This window comes from Acanthisitta chloris, unplaced genomic scaffold, assembly GCF_000695815.1.
Source record: "Acanthisitta chloris isolate BGI_N310 unplaced genomic scaffold, ASM69581v1 scaffold2152, whole genome shotgun sequence".
NCBI lineage: Eukaryota > Metazoa > Chordata > Aves > Passeriformes > Acanthisittidae > Acanthisitta > Acanthisitta chloris.
The window spans coordinates 1,447-9,958 of record NW_008660829.1 but is presented as its reverse complement, the minus strand read 5'-3'; the positions used below and the strand labels follow the sequence as shown (position 1 = coordinate 9,958).

The window sequence follows — 8,512 nt, the reverse complement described above, 5'->3', positions numbered from 1 at the left end:
GGCATGAACTTCCAGTTTATCATTTTCGCCCACAGATGCCTGCTTCCTCTATTGAGGCTTTATTTGGGTCCAACCATCCTCATTTCTTCTGGTGAAGAAAAAGAAAAAATACCAAAACACACCAGAACTTTATACCCATATCATCCATCCCAGTAACGTTTATTGTCAGACTCCTGAATGTCAGGAACACAAGCCTGCAGGCTCCAACACCTTCTGCATGAGAGAATAAACAGATGCACATTCTCTGCTGGGATCAGTCGTCCTACCAAAGGCTTCCAGTCATCCCCTTCAGACACAGCAACAGGGAGCTGAGGTCTCCGAGAAGGTGTAATGCCAAACCCCACCCTCTCCTGCACTACACGTACTGCTCTACTCTCCACTAGGCCAAACTACAGTACAAAAGCAATCCCAGACTGTATATCTACACCGTGTGTACTCCTGTGCCAACCCAGTGCATTCACCCCACCCAGCCTTCCTCAATCCAAACCAATTCAGCTCTCATGGGCTCAGTGTGCACGGCTCCTATGAGCAGGGTCACGGTTTCTTCCTGCAAACACACAGCTGCACTCCGTGCACGTGTTCAGTGTGTCAGCCCTGCCACATGCTGAGCACCTGTAAAAGACATCACCCTTGGGACAGTGTAAAATTCCCCTGACAGGTAACTCTGGGGAAGTCTGAGTACGAAATAAAGGTGCAGCAACTATTTTTACTCTTCATGTGAAACCAGGGAGGTCAGAAGTACCAAGGCAATTGTACCAGTAGGACTGGGCTTGATGCACTTGCCACTTACATGATATGAAGAGCACATCTGTTGTTCATGGGAAGAATGGGCCTATGCTTAAGACAATAACTTGGTTATCAATTTAATTCACTGCTCTATGTCCAGCTTCCTATGTTAGCGTCAGTAAAGCACTTCGACCTACATGTAAAGTGGTTCAAAGCTATAAATCCTCTTAATGGTGTTTTCTGTAAGAACACTCATGTAGAAACCATAGAGGCTCAGGAACAGTGCATCACTGCAGTTCATCTGTGGTCCCCAGCACAAGATAAGCCTTACATCTGTGTTAGGAACAGGAACACACCACCTTCAACTTACTTTTCCTGTGGTGTGATGTGCCTCCACACAAGTGTTACTATTTAACTGCCAAACTCTTGCTTCATTTAGACCTTTATCTAGCACACATGGATAACAGAGAAAGAAAAATACGTCAGTTCCTGCAACTTGTTGCCCCAAGCAAAATCAAGGCAGCACAGCATATGCCATAAAAATTTTCTAGCACAGTCCCAATCCCTAGTTTCTGTGTTTCACTTTCTTGAAAGATGATGCTTTCCCAGAAGAAATGCTAGTTATTGGTAAAAGCAAGTATGCAGCCTTAGGTACTAACCCTTTGAGTCACACTCACCATTTCTGGGTGGGTTTTCAGGACTGTCCGTTTGTTTTTTAACAACGCATGGCTTCATTTTTCTCATCACTGCACTGAATACATACCCCGACCAGATCAACTCTACCAGAAGCAATGCAACTGCATAACACCCAGACATTTTTAAAGCATGTTTTCCCCTCTACTCACTCATTGTGATCATTTTTAAGAACCCCTTGATGCTGATTTAACAAACAGAAAGGTGGCACTGAAAATGTTAGTCAGCCAGCTTTCAATGTTTTCTCCCTCCTATTTGCTCAAATGAGATGATGATAAACCTCTTTCAAGATGGACAAAAGCTGATTAAGGCACTTTAGCCTCAATGTGTGTCACAAGGTGCAACAACAACAAAACAAAAAGTAGCAATAGAAGCTTCTCACTTAAGCTACAGCCTTAGTAACTCGCTACCTGGGTGTTTGCCATATGCACGCTCTAGCAGGCATAGCACTTAGTGCACCACACAAGCAGCTGCAGTTTATTTTTCAACATCTTGTTCTACAGCTGCAAGAGCTCCACTCTCATCAACTTTCTACCTGGAAATCCTTAGCACTTTTCTCTCAAAACAGATTTCACAAGCACATGCCAGACCTCTACCCCATATACGTTTTTGCTGCAAGAGTTCATTATTAACAGCAGACTTTGTTTCGAGTAACTTGTAGTTGGGCAACTGTTTGCTATTTGCACTAAAAAGAGGGATCATGCTTAAGGACAGGCTCTCCATACAGCAGCATTTTGGAGATCCACCCTCAAATGTGGGAATAAACCTAAAATACAATTTTCCACTTACACTGCACCTCTCAAAGAATAAAGCATGTTTTTTCCCCTTTCTCATGAGTGGTGATGAGCTGGTGTTAGATGCCAGATGACAGGCAAATAACTATTTCTGCCCATCAAATGAAACATGTATTTTCAAACAATTTTCTTTTTAAAATTAGCTTAACAGACCAGCCAGGTATGAAGCATCTTAATACTAAGCACATCTAAATTTCATTTACAAAGGTTGTCCTATGACTTTTTTGCCAGTTTGGTGTGCAGAACCTCTGACAACCCATTAAACCAGCCTGGGAGGTGCACGGGAAATGAAACTGCTGAGAGACAGGCTTCATGTATTTCCAAGAGGCCAACAGTATCCATATCCATATCTACCTCTGCTACAAAGACCTACCAGCTGCAAAAGCTCATTTTCAAGCTAAAATAGCATCAGTATCATACATACACACCAGATAGATGCATATGCTGTGCTCAGAAAACTACCCTCAGGGCATCAAACCAGCTAAGGACATTTTTAACATCTATTTGGTACCTGAGAAGTTCAGGTAAACCAGACTGACTGGCAAACCTTAAAAACAAAATGTAAGGAAGGGAATAAGCATTACCTCACTGAATTTTTAAGCATGGAGAAAACTGGATGTTTTTTTCAGGCAGTTACTAATTGGCTATCTAAGAATAATAAGAAGTTGGGATCTGAAAGTTGCTCTAACCTCCTGCTTGCATACAGTTACAAACTGAGACAACAAATAATTTTTACTACAGATATTTTTAATTCTCTTAGGAGAAGGAGGAAAGGAGGCAGGGGAAGGTACTGGGTGCTCCTTCCAAAACAAGATTTCTCTGCCTAACCCTTCCTCCCTCAGGCTGGAAACCCATCTCTGCTTCAAGAATGTGAATCAAGTAAAGTCCTTTGACTCCCGTGGGTGACAAAATCTTTCCAGAGCTACAGCAGAGGAAGGAGCCTTTCCTTACTCATCCATGGATGAAAGCAGTAGGCAAAACACCAAGCAATTCACACACAGGAGCCATTTCCTATAGAAGCAAGTAGATTATAAAAAGACACAAGTGTTGTCCTGCTAGTGCTAGACAAATCCATATGCATGTATATCACATTCTAAAAACCAGCAGGAACACCAGCCATTGAGCTGCTTTGCCCTTATCTGTGTATACTTTTGTGGACACTGGAAAATGCTGCACAGGAATACTGATAAGGTGGCGGATGTTTCTACAGATAGAAGTTTCCTCAAGCCAAGCAGCCATGCTCAGAATGTGACTCCTGCCATGGACAGGTCATTTTTCTGAAATCTGAAGAATGAAGGAATTTAATTTTTTTTTAAGTCTCCTTAGAATTCTTATGTGTGACAGGGTCAAAAGCTTGAGTTTTACCTCAAAATCAAGTATTTTAGTGAGGAAGTAAGAAGAGCAATACTAAATAGCTGGTGGCCATCATCTGCCTGCCAATGGGAAGAAGTAAATGAGTTCCTTGATTGGCTTTGCTTGTGCATGCAGCTTTTGCTTTACCTATTTAATGATCTTTATCTAAACCCACAAGTATTCTCACTTTTACTCTTCTGATTCTCTCTCCCATCCCACCAACAGGGAGTGAGTCAGCAGCTCTGTCGTGCTTAGCTGCCAGCTGGGGTTAAAGCATGACAAATAGTCCTTCCCCTTCTGAGAGGGGTTCAAATGCTGACAAGGCTCCTAAATGAGAGCACCACAGCTGATAGACCCCTTTCCTTTGACTCTATCCAACACTGACCCAGTGTGACATTTATTATAAATCCAGGACTAAAAGTAACACAAAATCTTGCACGTCAGGACTAGAGGATCTAGGCAAGCATACGAGGATCCTAACCAGGCCCTCGTGTAACAAGCATGTCTGAAAGCAGCACTGTTCTGCTCAAGTTTTCATGTGCAGCCATCTCCCTTGAACAAACACAGGCAAGCTTGTAGCTCCAGCAACACAAAAACTCTCTCTAACAAAACCCACATTTGGGATAGCTGGGATTCCAGTGGTAATTTTAATAGTATGTGCTGCATTTCCCCTCCCCACAATGCTGCCGGAGGGTCCCTAGGTGAATTTGTTACATCTGAATTGTAGTTTCAAGAGCTAGTCAAAGACATGTATGAGCTGGTTGGACAGGCCAGTCATGCACATTTGTAACTCCTCATGCGAGCTCAGATAGAGATGCTTTTCCAATAAACAGGAAAAAGGCTCAAATAGCAAGGCGCCTCTCTAACTTGCATTTGGCCAAAACACACTTGTATCTCCACTGCAAGATGTTTCCCCCACCTCTCCACCGACACTTCAAATATAAACAGGGACGTTAGCGAAGCCAAGTGTTAAATCCCTCAGAGGACTCTTATCATCCTTTTGCTGTGTCAGTAATGCTCAGCGTTGCACTTAGTATGAGCAGCATTATGGATTTTAAATCAAGCCTAATCAAAGATTCATTAACAGGCAATACATTAACACAACATATAAGTACCAGCCACTCAGTGCCCTTTAGCAGCTCCGCATCTCCTGAACAGCCTGCGAGCATCATCAGGTCAAAACATTTCTCCAGGGTTTAATAAGACAGGTCAAAAGAGCAAAAAAAGAGTAATTCTTCTGAGCACAAGAATATATGTAGCCAACTTCAACGTATCTGTCCAAGTCATGCCATGCATGAATATCCACTGCTTTCACAGGTGATTACTGTGCAGAACTCATTTTAAAAGACTAAAAAAAAAGAGGCAGGTTCTTTCACAGGTGATTACTGTGCAGAACTTATTTTAAAAGACTAATAAAAAAGAGGCAGGTCGATCAACTTAAAAACAGATCACAGGACAATTTCTGTGCAGAACTTTTTTTTTTTTAAAAGTGGTAGGCTGAGTAACTTAAAACACAATTCCCCATTGTGTCACCTCTGTAAAAGCAGCAGGCATCAATACTTCCTACATCGTTCAAACACGGACATGCCTGTGGCTACACCAAGACAGCATAGTCTCAAAATCCTAGAAGCCTCTACTGAATTCAGCCCTGCAACATTTTCTATCAGGTAAAGCACCACTTCTACTTTAATTTTGCAGATGTAGACCTGAGGCACAGCAAGAACAAAAGCACAGAGTTTAGAAGCATTTACAAGCCTTTTTTTCCCAGTTAATGGGAACTGGAGACAGTCAGCAGTCCCACTTAGAGCAACTCATGCAAAGCTACATACAGGAAGTCCAGAACAGCCTCACAGAACTCAGATGCCACAAGGTTACTCTTCCTGCTTATCAGACAGTACATCAAGTCACAAAAACACGGGTGTCTTTTTCTGAACTTCCTTCAAAGAAATATACCTTCCACTCAAACATTCCCCTTGCTTTTCCAGATTATTCTGGGAAGAAAAATCAACAGTGGGATTGTATGGACTGCAAAGTAATGCTACAGGAAGCTGGCAGTCAGCATCTTGTGCTGTAAATAGTGTAATGATACATCTATGTTCCCTTTAAAGATGTCGAAAAGATGAAGAAAATCATACTAGCAAAACAGGATAAATATAACTCCATTGTCTGGTTAAAAAAAACACCCACACATACCTTTCTTCTAATGAAATATCTTGCAATAGCAGGATACCACAAACTAGGAATGGGTAGCAGGAGGGACCCAAAGCAGGTAATAACAGCCAAAAGAGCAAATCTTCAAAGGCCAGCTCAGCATGGCTCTCCCAGAAGCCCACACTTTCAGCAGCATTCATGGAATTTGGAAGTCTTTGAAGCAGAATGATCCCAATTCTAAACTCCTTCCAAACTCTGGATTTACGCTATAAGGCAGTTTGGCAAAGCTTTCTTTGCTTGTCCAGAGTGCAGAGATTTTCTTCTAACCACAACTGTTGGATGTTATGGGGATTTTTTATACCTTTCCTCTAGAAAAGTCTTAAGTCCATTTACAATGCACTTATCCACATGTATATAAATTAAGCCTTGCTTACATCATCCAGCTGCATTTGTCCCCAAAAATTTAAGCACATCAAAAGTAATGAAAATCTTTACAGATTAAAAATTATGCAGTGGCATGATACCACAAACTAGCTTCAACCCAGTAAGATTTTGGATGCAAAGTGAAAAGGAAACATTCATGAAAGCATACTGTTGATGATATTTCAACTTAATTCCACCAAAGACTGCTTACAGTAAGTCTTACAGACAGAACTGCAGTAAACATTTAATGACACCGAGGTAGAAATCATATAATCACTCTCTGCACTATTTGACACCTAGAATATATTAGACTAAGTAAAGTAAGCAACAATGTAAGATCAAGCTACTGTGGAAATACTGTTCCTTTATTTACAGTGGTATATCCATGAGCCTTTTGGCCTTTACAGTTCAGCATGTGTCATGCATACAGTAGCTACAAATCTGCAGGCTTGACAAACGTCTGAACACATGAATAATTTTAATCAAGCCGTAAAATCCCATCTTAAAGTCACTGGGACTTATTTCATGAGTATGCCTTTGCATTATTATTACTATTCCATCTGCTTCATATGTCCTCAGTACAAGGTTATAACAAAATTAATGAAATCCAGGCAACTATCCATAGCACCATCTTTCAATTTCAGTACCTCAGCATGAAACAAGGAGACTGAAAAATATATATAACGATTATTTTTTCAATATATCTATCTAAATAGTCCTGAAGTCCATTTAATTGGCACTGTTGCAGACTAGCATACTGATTTTTAAAGTTCACTCATAAAATTTAAATCAAGCTAGTGACACTGAACAGTTTTCAAAGCTAAAATGTAGTTTAATTTTGCATAACAAATAGTTCCCCATTCCACTAAGCTTATTTGCCAATAAATTCATGATCTACATGCCACAAATGAGAGAAAATGCAAACAAGTAGAGAGAACAAAAAAGACACAAGACAAGGCTGCTTTGTTTTATGAACCTCATAAACCTATTTTCTGTTCAGTGCACTCAGTGGATACTCCAATATTTTCAAATACTACCAGGAACCATCCCATGCTCCAGGTACGCATCTCATGGAAACACACAAATAAAAAAAACCAAACAAACAACATAGACTGTGACATTTTGAAGGTACAGACAGAAACCTACAGATGTACTTTTACAGTATGTTCATCGCTGCAACCTCAGCGAGTTTTGACACAGTATTCAAAATGTTGTAATGATATCAAAATTATTTAGGATATGAAGTAGCATTTTATGCCAGTTTTTCTTTAGCAGCGTATTCATCTTACACTCCTACACTGGGAGTGTAAACACAGGGTTTGTCTTCTGTGTTTTGCAAACATAACAAAATGTAGACATACAAGTAGGCCAGTTTGTTTTGTTTCATTATTAGATCAATAATGTCAAGCCTTCCAGAATAACTACCATGTAGCTGAAGCTCAAATTTGGGGATTTAGAAAAAACTTATTCAGAACTTTCTATTAGATTTTTTAAGCACCCAAGAAAACCTCTTTTTACAACTAGGGCATCTTTTCCTCCAACCTACATTCATTACCTTATTTGCTCAGAAAGTAATGACAAAAAGGCAAAACTAACAAGCTTCAAAAAAAACCCCAAACAGTCACCAAAGAGAAGATTCTAGTAGATAGTTGTGTGGCAAAAACCTCTTAACCAAATGAACTTTTCCTTGTCTATAATCAGAAGAACACAAACTCAGAACAGTGACTTGTAAAAATAAAACTTGTCTAAGCTTAGTTTCAAAACCTAAAAATAAGGTCTGGCAGGTCCACACAGGGTGTTCACACTGTCAGCATACCTCTACCTTCTCCCTTTCTGCTCCAGCTGTCAGCTCAATTCATACCTTTAAAAAAATTATCACCAGACTCTTACTGCCAAATTAGCATTCAGGAGACAACCTACTCAAAAATACTGTTTTGTTGTTCACAAAATCCAACAGACACAAAAGGAAAATGGATGAATGCTGTACCTCCAGCTCTGTCTCTCTGCGATTGATATCATCTGTAGATTGATTCAGTTTTTCTAGCTCCCCCTAGAAAGAAAGAGAAGTCAGAGGCATATTAAGAAATCAGGAAAAAATGTGTCTGAGAAGGCTCATTCAGCATCCACACTGAAAGATCACAAGGGCCGTGGCTTACAAATGCAATGAGAAGAGGAGATACTGAGATGTTTAGGTTAACTTTGCCACCGGTCTTCTACTTTGCTACTTACAAGAAAAATACTCAGAAAAGCTCTATAGTTTTATGTTAAGGCAATACATTTCCTGTTCTGGCTAATTCCTTCCTATTACAAATAAACATAAGGTACAGTAAGGTCTGTCTTGTTAATCAATATAGTCAGTGTCTGCAAGGTGG

General features: G+C 40.2%; 1 protein-coding gene across 1 annotated transcript in view; it reads right to left on the bottom strand.

Annotated features, from left to right (window-relative positions):
* Positions 1–8,186, bottom strand: part of SH3BP5 (SH3-domain binding protein 5 (BTK-associated)) — a 51,447-nt gene extending 43,261 nt beyond the window's left edge. Inside the window, exon 1 of the mRNA XM_009069951.1 lies at positions 8,128–8,186. The gene's annotated coding sequence lies outside the window, so the exon portion shown is untranslated. The remainder of the gene's footprint in view (positions 1–8,127) is intronic.
* Positions 8,187–8,512: the final 326 nt, after the last annotated feature.